Raw genomic sequence first — 17,718 nt, forward strand, 5'->3', positions numbered from 1 at the left:
TGTATGCTGCATTCTGGCATGGCTTATCTGAGCGTATTAAAGATGAGTTAGCTACCAGAGACTTACCTTCTAAGTTAGATGAGCTGATCTCACTCTGCACGAAAGTTGATTTACGTTTCAGAGAGAGAGCAACTGAGCGTGGAAGATCATCTGCTCCAAAATCTTCTGCTCCTCCTCCTCGTCAACTGTCACCATCTAAAGATGAGCCCATGCAACTTGGCCGTTCCCGTTTAACTCCTGCTGAGCGCCGAAGACGTCTCTCCGAGTCTCTCTGTCTCTATTGTGCAGCTCCGTCTCACACCATTAATGCCTGTCCCAAACGTCCGGGAAACTCCAAATCCTAGCTCGCCAAGGAGAGGGCCGGCTAGGAGTAATGATCTCCTCTCCATCTCCTCAAGATTGTAATCTCCCAGTCTCGCTTCAAGTTGCTCAACGTTATCGGAACGTCATTGCCCTCCTTGATTCCGGAGCAGCTGGGAACTTTATTACCGAAGCCTATGTTAAACGGTGGTCCCTACCCACCGAGAGACTTCCTTTGTCCATTTCTTTTACTGCCGTGGATGGCAGCAAAATTTTTGATGCAGTTATTTCTTTAAGGACTCTACCAGTTCGTCTGAGAGTGTGAGTTCTTCAATCCGAACTTATTTCTTTTTTAGTGATTCCAAGAGCCACACATCCTGTGGTCCTGGGCCTTCCATGGCTCCATCTTCACAATCCTACAATTGATTGGACGACTACGCAAATCCTGGCATGGGGTTCCTCCTGTGCTGAGACATGTTTGTTTAAAGTATTGCCTGTCTGTTCTTCCTCCCCCAGGTCGTCTGATGTTCCACCTCCTCCATATCAAGATTTCACGGATGTGTTCAGTAAAGCTTCTGCTGATATCTTTCCTCCTCATAGAGAATGGGACTGCCCGATTGATCTCGTTCCAGGGAAGGTTCCACCTCGAGGCCGAACTTATCCGTTGTCTCTGCCTGAGACGCATTCTATGGAGGAATATATTAAAGAGAACCTAGCAAAGGGGTTCATTCGACCTTCTTCTTCTCCAGCCGGCGCAGGCTTCTTTTTTGTAAAAAAGAAAGATGGTGGTCTGCGGCCGTGCATTGACTACAGAGGTTTGAACGACATTACCATCAAGAACCGTTATCCTTTACCCCTGATTACTGAGCTCTTTGACAGAGTTAGCGGAGCTACCATCTTTACAAAGCTGGACTTGAGAGGTGCATACAATCTCATCCGGATCCGTGAGGGTGACGAGTGGAAGACCGCCTTTAACACCCGTGACGGACATTATGAGTACCTCGTCATGCCCTTCGGATTGAGCAATGCTCCAGCTGTCTTCCAGCATTTTGTCAATGAGATCTTCAGAGACATTCTATACCGTCATGTCGTGGTCTATCTAGACGATATCCTCATTTTTGCCAACGATTTAGAGGAACATCGTTTTTGGGTTAAAGAGGTTCTGTCCCGTCTCCGTGTCAATCATCTCTATTGCAAATTAGAAAAATGCGTCTTTGAAGTCAAGTCCATTCCGTTTCTAGGGTACATTGTGTCCGGTTCCGGACTAGAGATGGATCCTGAGAAACTACAAGCAATCCAAAATTGGCCGGTACCCTTAACCCTCAAAGGGGTCCAGAGGTTCTTAGGGTTCGCCAACTATTACCGAAAGTTTATACGAGACTTTTCCACCATTGTGGCGCCTATTACTGCTTTCACTAAGAAGGGTGCTAACCCGTCCAAGTGGTCTGAAGAAGCCATGCAAGCATTTCATCTTTTAAAACAAAGGTTCATCTCTGCGCCTGTTCTGAAACAGCCTGACATCGACTCTCCTTTCATCTTAGAGGTGGATGCCTCCTCCGTTGGAGTAGGAGCGGTGTTATCTCAGAGGGCTAAAGATGGCCATTTACACCCTTGCAGTTTCTTCTCCCGGAAGTTCTCCCCAGCTGAGCGCAACTATGCCATTGGCGACCAGGAGTTGCTAGCCATCAAGCTCGCTCTAGAAGAGTGGAGGTATCTGTTGGAGGGAGCTTCTCATTCAATCACCATACTTACAGACCACAAGAACCTTTTATATCTGAAAGGCGCACAATGTCTCAACCCTCGTCAGGCCAGATGGGCACTTTTCTTTTCCAGGTTCGACTTTAAACTCCAGTTCTGTCCGGGCTCTCAGAATCGCAAGGCCGATGCCCTTTCCCGCTCATGGGAGCAAGAAAATGAGTCAGAGTCTTCAGACAAGCATCCTATTATAAATCCGTTGGCATTCTCCACGGTAGGGATGGACTCTACGCCCCCATCAGGGAAAAGTTTTGTGAAACCGATGCTAAGGAAGAAGCTCATGCATTGGGCCCATGCTTCCCGTTTTGCCGGACATACAGGTATCCAAAAACCCTGGAGTTTATCTCTAGGTCCTATTGGTGGCCAACTCTGAAAAAGGACGTCTTGGAGTTTATTGCATCTTGCCCAAAGTGTGCTCAACATAAGGTGTCCCGCCAGTCGCCTGCGGGGCAACTGGTTCCACTATCTGTTCCCCGTCGACCTTGGACCCATTTGTCGATGGATTTTATTACAGATTTACCCATGTGCAACAAGTTTAATACCATCTGGGTGGTAGTTGACCGGTTCACCAAGATGGCACACTTCATTCCTCTCACCGGTCTTCCGTCAGCTTCCAAGTTGGCTCAAGTATTCATACAAGAGATCTTCCGACTCCACGGTCTTCCTGAAGAAATTATCTCAGATCGAGGAGTTCAATTCACAGCCAAATTCTGGCGAAGTTTATGTCAAGTCCTCCAAGTCAAGCTAAAGTTTTCCACGGCTTACCATCCTCAGACCAATGGTCAAACCGAGAGGGTGAATCAGGACTTGGAGGCCTTCCTCCGCATCTATGTGTCCTCCTCTCAAGATGACTGGGTTCAATTACTTCCCTGGGCCGAGTTCTGTCATAACAACCAGTATCATTCTTCATCGGCTTCAACACCATTCTTCACTAACTTTGGATTCCACCCTAAAGTCCCTGAGTTCCAACCGCTTCCAGCAACTTCTGTTCCCGCAGTGGATATCACCTTGCATCAGTTTGCCAATATCTGGAAGAGCGTACGATCAGCTCTGCTCAAGGCATCGTTCAGGTACAAGAAGTTTGCGGATAAGAAGCGTCGAGCAGTTCCTGCTCTCAAGGTGGGTGATCGGGTATGGTTATCCACGAAGAATTTGAGGTTAAGAGTTCCCAGTATGAAGTTTGCACCTCGCTATATCGGTCCTTTCAAGATTGAACAAGTCATCAATCCTGTTGCTTACAGACTCCAGTTGCCTCCCTTCTTAAAAATACCCAGGACATTCCATGTTTCCCTGTTGAAACCGCTGATCTTGAATCGGTTTCATTCCTCACTTCCTCCAACTCCGAAAGTCCAAACTCAACGAGGCGTTGAGTATGAAGTGGCCAAGATCCTGGACTCACGTCACCGTTACGGTCAACTACAATATCTTATTGACTGGAAGGGTTATGGTCCTGAGGAACGTTCATGGACCAATGCTTCTGATGTCCATGCTCCTGCCTTGGTCCGGAGATTCCATTCCAAGTTTCCTCAAAAGCCAAAGAAGTGTCCTGGGGCCACTCCTAAAGGGGGGGGTGCTGTCACGATCCGGGTATCTGGACGCCATTTCTTACCCATCAGATGCCTCCTAAGGCTGGCTCAGCGCTCCAGGACCGGATCCCATCTGTTATCCTGATGTGTACATTCCTGTATCCTCTCCTGTCACTCTGGGACGCTGTCACAGTAAACGCCATATTACACCTGGCATGGCGTCTCCCGCGGCCTCCGCCGCCGTCCCTGAACTTCTGCATGCAGAGTGTCTGAGTGGCGATTACGTCAGCCGCGGCCTCCGCTGTGTCCGCGTGGTTGGATGTGCATCTGTCAGCCTGGCGCCTCCTGTCTCCGGTGGCCGGCGCCGCCATTACTGTTTTCATTACCACATGGATTACAAACCAAACTTCCCTCCAAGTGTCTGCATGGGCGCAGCCATCTTGGATTCTGTCAGCTGATCATTTCCACCAATCTGTTCTCAGTATTGATAATCTGCATAATTGCCTAGCCAACCCCTTCCTTGCTGCAGGTATAAGTAAGCTGTGCCTGAGCAAGGAAGGCGTCAGTGCTTTGGTTGTCAAACCTAGTTCCTGTTTGTCTCTCTCCTGTGATTGTCTTCCAGGTTCCAGCTCCTGTCTCAAGACTTCCACCATAGAGACCCGCACCAGCATTCCACCTGCGGTGTAGCCTGACTCTCCAATCCATTGTGGATTCATCTGTTTCCAGCTACAACATTACCTGCTTCCAGCTCAGCTTCCAGCAGAGTACAACTTCTCTTAAAGGGCCGGTGTCCTTTCTACACTTTACCACTCTCCACCGGTATTATTATTTCTCCGCTCTCAAGTTCTACATTTCAGTTCATATTTCATCGCTCCCAAGTTCATTTATTATTTAACTGGATCAAGCCAGTATCCACTCCGTGCTAACAACAGTCTGGTTCCAGCCAGTATCCACAGCAGCCGTTTTATCTTCAGCAACCCAGCTTTTCCTGGAACACCAGCTGGCACAATCCTGGGTTATCTCCATTGCTACAGTCGGGCCTGGTAAGGACTTTCCATCTAGAAGATTATAAGAACTATCTCACACTACCAGTGCCCTGTGGCTCCTGCCATCCTGTAGTTCCCAGGAACTGTATTTATTCTTTGCTGACTTTTACGTTTTCTTTTACTGCTGCTGTGTTGCGGAGTTGTCATAATAAACATCATTGACTTTTATCCAAGTTGTCGTGGTCACGCCTTCGGGCAGTTATTATTCATGTTACTTACATGTCCAGGGGTCTGATACAACCTCCCAGGTTCCGGTACATCTCAGCCCCTACAACTGAGGCTGCCTCCCGTCAGCTCAGGCCCTCAGTTGTGACAATGAGCTCTCATGTTTAGAAGTACAATCTAACATCCTCAGAATAGGCAACAGATCATTATCAGCTTCCTGCTCTCGAGCCATTTGTGCGGTATCTACCACCTCGATTCCTCTCATATCAGCTTTACTTAGCTGACAATATAAAGGAGGTATAACCAACTCGGATACTCCCACCGATGCTACTGCAGGACTATCTGCCTGACACACAAGGTTGACTTGGTGACAAAACCTTTTTACTGTAGCTGCGGGTACTTCAATCCATTCATCTGTGGATGGATCTATGGCTGTTTGAGGTCGTCTAGATAAAGCATCCGCATCTGCGTTCGAAACCCCAGGTCGATACTTAACAATAAAATCATAGTTGGACAAAGCAGCCAGCCACCGATGACCCGTCGCATCCAACTTAGCAGTGGATAGAATGTACGTTAAGGGGTTGTTATCAGTATGGACGGTAAAGGGCACTCCGTATAGATAATCATGAAATTTATCCACAATTGCCCACTTTAAAGCCAGAAATTCTAACTTGTGCACTGGGTAATTCTTCTCTCCAGCTGATAACCCTCTACTAATATAACAAATAGGTTTAAGTTGGTTATCTTGTTCTTGGTATAGAACTCCCCCTATTCCTGCGTATGAAGCGTCGATGTGCACCTCATAGGGTAATATGGGATTAGCATATGCCAACACAGGAGAATTAGTCAGACTTCGTTTTAGGCTCTGGAATGCTTCCTCACAGGAAGAGTCCCATCTTTCCCCCGATAGGCTCGCGAGGCTTTAAGTATCTCCCGTCTCTCCCAGGTAAAGCAGCTGGTTTCTTACAACATGGAGGATAACCCCTGGTCAGGTCGGTCAATGGTCGAGCAATCGCGGAATAATGAGGTACAAATTTCCTGTAGTAACCACAGAAACCAAGAAACGACCGAAGATCGTGAAGATTGACGGGCCTGGGCCAATTATGTACAGCTTCAACTTTATCGGGATCGGTAGAAATTCCATGCCTGCTCACTATATGTCCTAAGTATTTCACCACGGACTGGCAAAACTTACATTTTTCCACGGATAATTTTAGTCCCCTGGCTTGAAGGCGGTCTAATACTTTGAGCAATCTTTCATTATGCTCTTCAAGCGTTCTTCCAAACACGATGACATCATCCAAATATACTAACACTTCACGATAGCACATATCCCCAACGGTTTTTTCCATCATGCGCTGGAATGTGGCAGGTGCCCCTTTAATACCATGGGGCATCTTGAGAAACTCGAAAAAACCTATCGGGCAGATAAACGCAGTCTTACATCGATCCTCGGCTGTCATGGGAATCTGGTAGTATCCACTGCGTAAATCCAATACAGAGAACCATTGACTCCCCTGCAAACAATCTAACGCTTCCTCAATTTTGGGCACAGTGTATTGGTCGGGTATGGTTCGATTATTTAAGGTACGATAATCGACACACAGTCTAATGTCTCCACTTTTCTTCCGCGCAACTACAATAGGTGAGGCATATGGACTCTCCGAATCAATTATTACTTGATTCTCAAGCAAACCCTTTAAATGTCTTCTCACGTCTTCAAAATCAGCAGGCGCCAGTCGTCTTGATCGTTCTCTGAAAGGAGTGTTGTTGGTCAATTTGATAGAGTGTTCTACACCATGAGCAGTACCTATATCCCATTCTCCCTGGGAGAACACAGACTCACGCTTTTGAAGTTGGTCCATCAATTTGGTTCTACTTTCTGTATCGAAGTCACTGCCATTAAAACACTTTTCCAAAGAAAGAAGCTTTATTGGCTCTTTTTGACCTGCATTATCATCTCTTTCGAATGTTTTCTGTGGGTCCTTCCTCAATTGATTAATACAATAACACTCTATAGCCCTTCCGAGATCGGGATCCTGCTTGTCACTCCACTCCCTCAGTGTTTTAAACAGATTAGTGTTAGTCCCCACTATCACGGGCAATTTCCCATTATCGCCCGGGGAATCGGGACACACTAGAGCCACCAATGGGACAGTCTCATTTAGAGTGCTCAAGCCAGGTTCAAAGGTTATCCTGGTGACAATATATCCCAAGTAGGGGTATTTTTGCTCACTAAGTCCCCAGATTGTGAGACCACTAAGAGGATGAATGGGAACGTCTGACAAATGGGCTCGATACCAGGTCTCAAACACAATGGATACCTGAGATCCGCTGTCCAATAAGACTACACACTCTTGCCCATGAACCATGGCCTTAACCACAGGAGCAGGCCCCATTAAATTATCAGGGATTTGATCTGACCATTGAGCACTCCCCATAGCATATACTTTTATAACTGGGGAGTCTGTGCGGGGGTCACAGAACTCCCGTTGGAGTTTTCCGCTGGTTCAGCCCTCCTAGGATTATACCCACTATTACCCCTCCGATCATTATCCGGAAAAGGACACTCAAAGGCCTGATGTCCCACTTGACCACATGCATAACACACTAAAGGTTGCCTATTCTCTCCTCTTCTGCTCGTCCCTCGGCCTAGACCTGACTGCATATAAGGCCTAGCCCTATTGCTGGTTTGCAAGGCAATTAACTGCTCAATCTTCTTATTCTGTTCCTCTAGTAAAGTTAGGAGTCTCTCATCCAGAGGAGGTTTGTCTGCAACGGGTAACACTACCTTCACCTTCTTAATGGTTTTTTCCCTGTTGTCTATTTGCACCTCTTCCATCTTCACATCTCTCACCAGTTCGTTTAATGTACTGTAGGTGGACTATCCTTGCATAACGTACAGCGTAATTTTTGTGCTACAGGACTGTTGGTTAGAGCCCCTTTCAGCACTTGCTTCATCCGGCGTTCATCGGCCTGCTCCCTTTCAATCCCACCTTTATCAATGATCTTGTAAATCAGCCTATCCACCCTGTAGATATAATGGGTCAAGCTCTCTCCGTACTCCTGATAAGTACCATTTAGCCGAGCTAACAGATCCCCAACATCTTCCAATGTCCCAAAGGAAAAGTCTAATGCCTCTATGTAATCAGAGAGAGTGGCTTGAGGGTTGCTCCTCCGGGTAGCTGGTATAACCCCCATGGCGGGTCCTCTCAGACTCTCTACCACCCGTTGTCGCTTCACATGCTCGGGGCATTGCCACTCCTCGGAGTGTTGAATGGCGGCCTCCCTCCACAATTCATAATTCTCCTCTCCAGTAGGCACAGGGGTAATTCCTGAGAATATTCGCAGTCTGCGATACCCTCCTTCGAAGTGCCACCTTTCTAAATGGCTCACCACCTTATCAACCACCGATTCAGCCTTGGCATCATGTATATCTCCAACATCTTTATCCAATCCAGTCCCTTTATCTGGCCTACTATCAGGAATATCTCCCCCAGCGGCGGGCGCTGTATTATTATCCCCTTCCCCAGGCATAGCTCCTTCCTCTCCTTCACTGATCTCTTCGGGCCAAAGTAATTGTAACCTCCTTCTTGGGAAACTTCCCAAAATTATCATTCCAGGGAGTAATGTAGGGTCCAAGTCACCTTCATTGCGAATGAGTAGTATAAAAGTGTCCCCTAACGCCCCCTTCCATCGGTCCACTACCTGGGGTTGTCTCACTCCATATAATTTGCTGATTTCTTTTAACACTACCTCATCACTGACTGCATTAAAATTTCCCTGCAAACCAAAACTGCAGTGAGTATTTATTCGCTTCTCTACACACCACCGATAGATGTCTCTTCCATTTTAAATATCCATTACAGATTATAACCTGTCGGTAAAAAGAATACCCCTATATTGTTGGATCTCAGCAGTGCCTCCACATGTAACCCTGTTTATGCCACAGAGTACACTATTGAATAGGTCAGAGATGTGTAATCGACTCTATTTATGAGTGCCTCCACCCAAGCTAGAGCAATTATAGTGGGTTCGCTTGGGAAAACCCTATGTTAGTAGAATGTATTATTTAAATATTATAATTGGATTTACCAACTTTCTCAATGACAGACCTTTGGTTCACTTACAGGTTTGAAAGAACTTCTCGTCATCACACCGAACTCTGGTCACGGTAAGTAATTATTATTTATTAACTTATAGGGTTATAATTCACCTCTACTCTATGTATTAGACTTAACTGTGTTTGTTGATCATATATAGGCCCCACATCTCCAATATACCCCTATTACCTGCCTATACATAATATGTGCATGCACTACAAAACAAAGTTACCTTGGTACCAAAAAACTTGCATAACCTTGGAATATACCGGTATAACCACTAATAAATACCCGGGTAATAATGATACGTTGCTATCTGGATACAGTTCCTTTCAACCACAAAAAAAGGTCATTCTCCACTGGCAAGTCCATCAATACTTTCAATACAGTACGATACCATCCAATAATGGCTTCGATCCTTCCCGTGGTACCAGATAGATATAGTCTCTAATTGCCACGGAATAGTACCATGCTAGTCTCTCTTAATCCAGGAGATCACATCGAGTGCAATTTATTGGTCAGTTGTAGGTAAATGATAATAGAAGGCCTATTGAGTCCATAGCATTATCCACAGTGATACCTCAGGTGCTCAAGGGGCATTATTCTGTCCGAATATTGGACCTTCTGAGAGTACATCTAATATAATAAGTTTTATTCCACTTCGACTTAGATGTACACCTTTTTGTTTTAATCCAACATCCGCTTACATTATACCGCAACGGCACCTATCTATTCATGTATTACATTACATATCAGTTTGTATAGTAAGCGGTGTGTCTAGTAAAGAATTATTATTTAACAGGTCCAGTTTCTTCCTAGGCTTGTAGAGTCTCTAGGCAGGTCTTCCAGCACTTGAAATATAATGCAAACAATTTAGCTTTATACAACCTGACAGCACTTACGTGTCAGAGACAAAATGCAGATGTAGGCACGTAACACCTGAGCTGTTAACAGTCTTTAGGTAGTACGGGATCTATATACCACTATCCAGCTGTCTTCATGACCTCCCCCAGCAATTTGTATATTTTAGAGATGGGGAGCGGAGGTTAGAGCTAGTAGGGAGAGCCCCCTTACATGGTACTAAGACTAATCTCCTCTTGTCACTGCTGAGGACTCAGGGGCTCCCGGTCTGTCATCTATACCCTTTCTGAGCAATCAGTGTAAATCACGAGTATGCAACCCGTTTACTGTCTTTGTCACCTGGAGGTTGGCAGCAGCTTATGATTAAATGAGCAGGACGGCTATTAGTGTCATCAGTATAGGGAAAAGATACTTAACTAGCCCTCAGCAGCACAGCGCCACCTCACCGCATCAGTGTCTCCTGCGGCAGTACATTTTACTCCGTCTTCACAGCTGGCGCTCCTAACTCCCAGGGACTCCAGATACAGCCACCTATCACGAAGCGGTTATAGCCCTGCCCTTCATTCAGAGATCCGCTATCCAGCTGCCGGCGCGGTCCCTTTTCCTTCGCCCCTCCGTCAGTCTCGGTTCTCGTCCCGCCTGTCCACGGCGCTCCGTCTCTCCTCCGCTCTCTTCCCGTCCTCTTCGCTCCCCCAACTCCTGCGCCATCAACCGCCGGTCTCGCTCCCCCCAGCCGTTGTCCTCGTCTCGCGGACCCCCTCTCCCTCTCTTCCCCATCAGCATGCTCATGCTCCTGAGGTATCTAGATACAAGGGCACTCTCGCGCTGGCTGGACCCTCTATTAGTATATCGCTCCCGCAAACAGTATTGAAATCACATTTAGATAAAATACATATATAGGGTATATATATAACTATTAACAATTTTAATCCATGGCTCTATAAATAATTACAACATGCTATTTCAATGTTGCTGTTCAAAGTGACATCATGACACAGCCAAATTGTACAAAACCCGCACCCACAGAGCGCATCGCCAGGAGGTGTATCTGCTGCTTGACTGGACCAGACTGTCAGATGACCAGTGTGGCCCTGCTGGTAGACATAGGTGATAGGGCAATGGGCACAGGGCAATTATGCCCACTCTGCAGAACACTGTGTGGGTATACAGGACTGGCCCTGCTGCAGCAGCAGCTGGGATGGGGGCTGCAGGATACATGGAGTGCCGGCACTCTCAGGCACCACCACTGCTGCCTCTCCATCTATGGGCTGCTGATGCTCCGTGACAAATTGCTAAGGGTGAGCTGCCTGATCACCGAGTTGACACTGTAAGGTACATGCACCATGGAGGACCCTGTGGCACCCAGGCCGCTGTTGCAGATGGTGTCCTCAGTGCGGGTGATCAGGCTGCCGCCCTCAGGCTCCCTGGAGTTGTGGTCTAGTTTAATTACACGGAAGTGGGAAGCGCAGAGATAAACATGGCAGGCATGATTTGCGGGGTACATGGGGCAGTGGGACAAGGGAGGGTGGCCTCTGTGAAGCCAAGTGCCATCTTGAAGTGCCAGGGTGCCAGGCCAGCTGCAGCACCCCATCACAGACGCTGTCATTGTAACAGGCATGGGAGGGCAAAGTGTGCACACACAGTTACAACTTACACAAACATACTGTAGAGGGCCAGAAGCTAGTGCCTTACCTGTCAGTGCCCCCTGTTGTGATGTGGAGGATCATGCCCTCAGCCACCATCTTAATTCTGCCGAAGCTGCAGTCAGCCAGCAGCCTGGGCTGGGCTAAAAGAGTATGGAGCAGAGCCCCCAGGCATGGGAGTAGTTTACCGAGCACATTGATCCCCACACGACCTGCTTTAAATCCGGCACTGGTGCTGCGGACGGAGTCTGGTGCTAAGTGCCGGACGCCCACCTACCCGCTGTCTCTGATCCCCAGCCGCCTGCTGCAGACTGGGGGAACTGGGAACTCATAGCCAGGGAGGCTGAGAGGCTGCTGCTGCTTCTGTGCTCTGGGTCACTGGGGGAGTACAGCACAGACATCCTGGCACCCAGTGTGGTCCTCTTCTGTCACCGCAGCTCAGGTATGGCAGTTGCATGTGAGAGGAGAAGGAATCGCGGCCGTTCCTCCCCCTCAGGTTGGACTGCACTTGGCAGCAGCTGTGCGTTACTGGGGGACGGGCAGGCGCATAATAAAATAATGTAAATAATAATTATTAGTGCTGCCCCCGCCCCGCTGCCCCCGTAATCGGCCAATCACATGAGATCAGTGACAGGGGCGTGCTTGCATGATAAGGGCTGTCAGCACGCCCCTGTCAAAGCGGCACTTCTCGAGGTGCCGCTTACAGGTTTTTTTATCAATGGGTTATGACTATCCGATGCTTGGCCCCAACCCCCGCTTCCAGCCCTTCATCACTGACAGCGGGAGGCCTCCAAAACACACTGACACTGTTTTTTAGTTGGTAAAAAATGATTAACATAATACAAAGGCTAAAGCAGATACTTATGGCACAGAATATGTGTCATAAGTATCTTCTTTGTATTATTTGAATCATTGATGACAGGGAAGGCACTGCCTCCCCTGCCTCCCCTGACTGCACGTCCCTGATATTTATACTCGAGCACTGTAAGGCTCTTATAAGATGGTAACACCACCTTAACTACATGACTTTCTTATCAGGCTTTCTGGTATTCTCACAGTTCCTTATCATCGGTCTGGTTGTGTTATGAGAGCCAGCTACTGCTATCAGGATTAATAACTCTGTTACTATAACATCTGTCTTGCTCTGTTGCCTGAGTGAGGGAATATACAACATTTTTGCCGTATGAAAACGGGCTTCTGATTGCCACAGTCAGACAATTATAATAACTGAATATAAATCTCTGATGCACGTTCTGGATTATTCTAGCCTCACAGGATTTTTCTGCTATAGTCTATGACCGCTCTTCCCTTCTGGTAATAGTTGACCACTTAACATTTTTTTTTCTTCGATAGCTCCTGATGGCTCTCTAATGAATATTTGGAATTCCTCTGTAACTCTTTTTGATACGTCATCTCGCAAGGCATCTCCGTTTCTACAGATGTAAATTTTTATGCTGTGCATGGTGGTAAATAGGAGTGACACTCCTTTGGTTAGATATATTACTATCAATGTATGGTTTTTGTTGAGCTATTTTCCTCCCGGTTGTTGTTCTACCAAGTTACTGGTGACTTGGATGTGCCTGGGATTGTTTTTACACCTGCTCCCTTGGGGGTATGGGTCGATCCGTGGCCCATCCATAGTCACCAAAATCTTTCTTCTCTTTTTTGCTTTTCTTGGATTGTTTGTTTTGCTGCATCCTAATGCTTTTCCTATGTCCCTCCCTCCCCTCTCTTTTAATGGGATTTCGTGTGCTGTCCTGTGGAGTCTGTCATATGTGCATTCATGTCAATTAATATCTGAAACTCAATTGCTTTGTACTTACTGTATTTAACCTTTTATGACAGAACTTAATATAGCCTCTTGGAATGTGGGAGGTATAAACTCCCCCCAAAAAATGAAAGTAAATTTAATTATATCTCTCAAAAATTAAAATAGACCTCGCTCTTTTGCAATAAACACATTTGACTCCCCCGGAAACTGATAAACTGAATATATTAGGATGGAAGATACTAATGACTGCTCCTTTTACCTCGAAAAAAAGAGGTGTAGTAGTTCTGGTTAAGGGTTCTTTTCATGTGGAGGTGGTGATGTGTGTAGCGGATACAGAAGGACGTTACGTCTCTGGTGAGATTAAACGAAGAGGTCAATCATATATACTATGTACTGTAATGTGTATGCACCAAATTCTTTCTCTAAATTTTTGTTTCAGTCTATACTAGCATTATTACAACCTCACTCACAGTGGCCTATTATACTTTGTGGAGATTTTAATTCATATATCTTTTCGAATCTAGACAAACAAAATATACAAAAATGTAAATCTCCTCTGCTGAAACTAGGTATCTCGATGCTGATTTGAAACATGCGGCTTCTGGATGTTTGGGGATCTCTCCACCTCACAACAAATAACTATACACGCTTGTCCGCTGCAGAGGAACTATGTCCAGAATAGACTATATATTGCCATCAATGACCCTACTTTAAAAAATTATAGATGCAGATATTGAACCTATGCATAGTCATAGACATGGAGAAGAGCTCACATGTATCTTGGAGGTACCCTGTCTTCCTTGCAAATGCGTAAAAATTTTGCAGCTAAGTGGAAAGTTCTTGGCTTGACTATGTATATAATAATAGTAGTACATTAGAGGAAGATCCTATTCTCTTTTGGCAGGCATCTAAGACTGTGCTTAGAGGAGAAATTATTAGTGATGAGCGGATTCAGTTTTACTCGGTTTTACTCGGTTCTCAAAACCGAATCTTATTGGCTCACTGATGTCACGTGTTTTGGATAGCCAATAATATTCGGTTTTGAGAACCGAGTAAAACCGAGTAAAACCAAATCCGCTCATCGCTAGAAATTATATCATATATGTCTTCCCAGAAAAAGAAACTGATGACACAATTTCTATCTATTCAACAAAAACTGACACATATCAAAAATCTCTTAAAAATTCCTCACCAAACATGAAAGCTGAATACTTAATTGTTAAATCTCGTTTTAATGCAGTCTTTGACAAACTAGAAAAATCTTACTCTTTTAAAAAAAAATCAAAAAAATGTTACATTTGGGAACAAGTAGGTAAGCTTTTCACAAACCTTCTACCGGTCAATGCTGGTCCAGCTCTTTAAAAAAGGAGGATGGTTCGATCACAAACTGTAATGAGCAAATTGCTGCCGTAATGAAAAAGTTCTATGAGCAGTTATATTCCGCTCCAGATACCGATGCCCCTAATACTGCTAACTTTCTTCTTCCTCTTTCTGGGAGGGATTAGAGGCGCATACATTACCTTCATCACTAAGAGATGCATTGACTATTCCTATCACAGAGTTTGAAGTCAAGCAATCCATTACCCAATTGAAAAATAGGAAAGCACCAGGTCCGGATGGACTCACCTCGGAGTATTATAAGCATTTACAGTCCCATATTTCGCCTATATTAACAACTTTTTCAAGCGGATTTTAACACAAAACAAGATACCAAAATATTTTAACTCAGCGATAATTAAATTAAATTGATCCCTAAACCTGGTAGCAACCCCAGTTCTTATAGACCAATCTCACTTTTAAATATCAACTATAAATTACTGACTAAAATATTGGCTGAAACATTGAAAAACATTTTACCTCTTATTATCCAAACTGATAATCAGGTTTCATAATAGGCAGGAATCCAGTAATTAATATTAGAAGGGTTTTATCTGCTCTCTGTGCAACTAGTCAAGAATCTAATCCAACATCTAATGCTGGCCATACATCAGAACGATTTCTCTTCAACCATCCAACTTTTTGGCTGGTTGGAAAGAAAATGTGGCAGTGTGTGGGAGAAAACAATTATCAGCCGTTTGCTCCCACACGTTAAAATACAGCCAAAAATAGTTGGGCCAACTACTGTAGTTGGGAAAATCAAACCTGTTTGATTTTCTTAGCTAATTATTCAGATATAGGGGGACCTTTTCCCCCAACTGAACGACAAGTAGGCAGATACTGGCCAGCAGTGTCCGCCTATTTCTTGTCTTCACTGCTGGCTGGGCTGACCCTGTCAGCCCAGAATCTCCGACAGCTGCAGCACTGTGGTGCAGGAACTGGGATGAGATTCAGGGGCTGCTGTGGCAGTCCATCACTGTTGCCGGGCTGCCTCTGTCATTCAGGCAGCGGCAAAGGAGGAGAACCAGGGGCAGCAGTGGTAGTACTTCACTGCTGCCCCTGTGAAACTGGGAGCCCCAGCAGCATTAAACAGGGATGAGCACGAGGAGAGGATCAGACCCAAGCCCACACTCCACTCCCGATCACCTGGCACCCCCCCTCCCGATGATCAATTCCTGGCCACAGCATGTCTCCTGCCGCACTCCAACATTAATCACTCAGCACCCGCCGTGCGATCAGTACCCGCAGCAGCAGTGTCCCCTATCTGCACGCACTCCAACGGCAACCACTTTCCCGTCTCTGCACCTCCCCAGCTGTAGTCAGTCGCGGATCCAGAAGGATAACACACCCCTCTGGTAAGTGATGGGGCGCTATGCTGATAGTCTCCTGAAGTGTCCCTACTGGGTCCCCTGTGGTCTGCTGCAGAAGCTAAAGTGGGTGGGTGGTGGTATCAGGCTATAACCTGGGTTGCCCAATCTCCCTGCAGGGTCACCCCGTGCTGTACTGCCCTAACTGCACTGTTACTGAGTTGCACTTCAGACTCCCTCCCTCCTGTACAAGCGGTACTGCACCTCCCTTTGACCATTCTATAACTGCACTTTAACCTCACCCACCTCATCCTGACCTCTGTGCCGTAACCTCACCCACCTCAACCTGACCTCTGTGCCCTAACCTCCCCCACCCTTTCCTGACCTCTGCGCCCTAACTTCACCTACCTTCTCCTGACTTCTGTCTATCTGTGCCCTAACCTTACCCACCTCCTTCTTGTAACAGGATTAAGGGTCTCTGCTGTGTGACAGAACATGAAAAAATGGTCTCTGTTGCGTGACGTAACATCTCGATCACAGATGTTTTTAGTATACTTTGCGCACTAAAACTTAATATGCAGCTAGAATTTGTGCAAATAGATGTGTACCCCACACATCAGCAAAAACAATGTACACAAAGAAAGGTTTTTGCACACAGGAATGAAGCGCTTATCAAGTATCACATATCAATATGTACATATCCGTGTGCATAAATACATAAATAAATACAATCACCCTTAAATGGAGTGCAGTCCTCAATGGATAAAGTAAATGGATAAATGAATGGTCTTTCTGAGGGATCTCTCCTCCAGACGCAGAACACAATCTGAACTTATTTATCCTTGAATGGACCTGTAAAATAAGTGCCTCTTTTCCCTAATATGAATGAGGAAGTTGAGAGACCCTATAAGACACAGACCATAGTGTAGCAGTATTAAAAACCACACGCGTTTAATGCCACATATTAAATTTACAAGATACAAGAATAAAAACAGCACATCACAAAAGTCTCCATAGGACATCACAGCATATATCACCAAAGGGGATTCCTGGAGCCATTGAGGACTGCACTCCATTTAAGGGTGATTGTATTTATTTATGTATTTATGCACACGGATATGTACATACTGTATTGATACGTGATACTTGATTAGCACTTCATTCCTGTGTGCAAAAACCTTTCTTCGTGTGACGTAACATGAATAAGGAGTTCTGCTGAGTGATGTAACGTAAGGGTCTCTACCAGTGCCGTTTCTAGCGGCACAGGGCACCCGGCGTGGCACTGTTCTCCTGTCCCTACTGCTCCTCCTCCTCCCTGACATAGTACTCCACTCGGAGGGCTGAGTTTTGCGGAATGATGCATTTGCTTTTGTGACATCACAACGCAACGCATCATTTCGCCCCCTCCGCCGAGCAGAGTAATATGACAGTGAGGAGAGTGAAGTCGGGGAGCGAGCAGGCTGCTTCAGGAGCTGGCAGCAGGAGCAGATGGGAGCAGGAGCAGGCAGACAGGTGAACGGGAGCTTTACACACACACGGGTGTGGGTCATTAGGTTGACATGAGTAAGGTCGACATACATTGGGTCGACCACGTTTGGTTGACATATATTAGGTCGACGTAATCACTAGGTTGTAATGGTCATTAGGTCGACATGTGCTAGGTCGACATGGAAAAGGGTCGACATGAATTTTTTGGGTGTCGTTTTCTTCAAAAAGTGACAGGGAACCCCTATTAGTGCACCATGACCCTTCGCATGGTTCGCTTTGCTCACCATGATTCGGGCACGGTGCTTTATTCTGCTACCGCTTTGCTCGGCACAAGTTACCATTCCCAATTGTAGTCTACGTGGATCGTTAAGTATGA

At 46.0% G+C, this 17,718-nt stretch overlaps 1 long non-coding RNA gene across 1 annotated transcript in view; it reads left to right on the top strand.

Annotated features, from left to right (window-relative positions):
* Positions 1-13,272, top strand: part of LOC134956899 (uncharacterized) — an 86,657-nt gene extending 73,385 nt beyond the window's left edge. The window contains exons 5-6 of the long non-coding RNA XR_010186274.1: positions 8,925-8,966; positions 12,753-13,272. This is a non-coding gene — a long non-coding RNA (uncharacterized LOC134956899). The remainder of the gene's footprint in view (positions 1-8,924; positions 8,967-12,752) is intronic.
* The last annotated feature ends 4,446 nt before the right edge of the window (positions 13,273-17,718 follow it).

The sequence above is a fragment of the Pseudophryne corroboree genome, chromosome 9 (assembly GCF_028390025.1).
Source record: "Pseudophryne corroboree isolate aPseCor3 chromosome 9, aPseCor3.hap2, whole genome shotgun sequence".
Classification (NCBI taxonomy): domain Eukaryota; kingdom Metazoa; phylum Chordata; class Amphibia; order Anura; family Myobatrachidae; genus Pseudophryne; species Pseudophryne corroboree.